This window comes from Salvelinus sp. IW2-2015, linkage group LG20, assembly GCF_002910315.2.
Source record: "Salvelinus sp. IW2-2015 linkage group LG20, ASM291031v2, whole genome shotgun sequence".
In the NCBI taxonomy this organism is placed as follows: domain Eukaryota; kingdom Metazoa; phylum Chordata; class Actinopteri; order Salmoniformes; family Salmonidae; genus Salvelinus; species Salvelinus sp. IW2-2015.
Genome location: NC_036860.1, coordinates 58,958,120 through 58,958,934, shown reverse-complemented (window position 1 = coordinate 58,958,934; position 815 = coordinate 58,958,120). Strand labels below are relative to the sequence as shown.

Here is an 815-nt window from a genome sequence, read left to right as displayed (position 1 = left end):
CTCTCCCAAACCCAACCAAACTTCTCTCCCAACCCCAACCAAACTCTCTCCCAAACCCAACCAAAACTCTCTCCCAACCCAACCAAACTCTCTCCCAACCCAACCAAACTCTCTCCCAACCCAACAAACTCTCTCCCAACCCAACCACAACCTCTCACCCTAACCAAACCCTCTCCCAACATAAATGAACCCAACCAAACTCTCTCCCAACCCAACCAAACTCTCTCCCAACCCAACCAAACTCTCTCCCAACCCAACCAAACTCTCTCCCAACCCAACCAAACCCTCTCCCAACATAAATGAAACACAATCTCAGTGACAGTTCTGACCATTGAGACAACACAAATGGGAAACTGGGCCATTTGTTAAGCTAATAAGCAGCAGGAATGGCCGTTGTTTGTTTTGTTTATGCCATTGTTTAGTGCAGCAGTAGTGTGTGGCCCCTGGGGACATGATTAGTCCCAAACAGGAATCTCAGAGCAGGCTGCTGCTTACATAACAGTCCTGGGTTCAGTCCAGCGCCCACCCTGCTGCCCCTTGGCATGGTTCCTGCGACCTGCTCCTCCTCCTCTTGCTGCTGCTTCAGCCCAAGTATCGACCAATGTGCTGCTTTGACCGCCTGTGTTCCATAGGGTCACTGTGAGTGGTGATGAATGTCATTGACTCGGCTCGTTACAACATAGTGTGTTGGAGGAGTGCGGAGCATAGAGGCCAGTCTGGCCAGCCGGCTGAGTGGGCCACGTCCAGCCGGCTGAGTGGGCCACGTCCAGCCGACTGAGTGGGCCACGTCCAGCCGGCTGAGTGGGCCACGTCCA

At 53.5% G+C, this 815-nt stretch overlaps 2 pseudogenes; one reads left to right on the top strand and one right to left on the bottom strand.

Annotated features, from left to right (window-relative positions):
• Nucleotides 1-815, bottom strand: part of LOC111980224 (uncharacterized) — a 401,020-nt pseudogene that overhangs the window by 294,441 nt on the left and 105,764 nt on the right.
• LOC111981611 (poly [ADP-ribose] polymerase tankyrase-1-like) overlaps nucleotides 1-815 on the top strand; it is a 145,886-nt pseudogene that overhangs the window by 129,594 nt on the left and 15,477 nt on the right.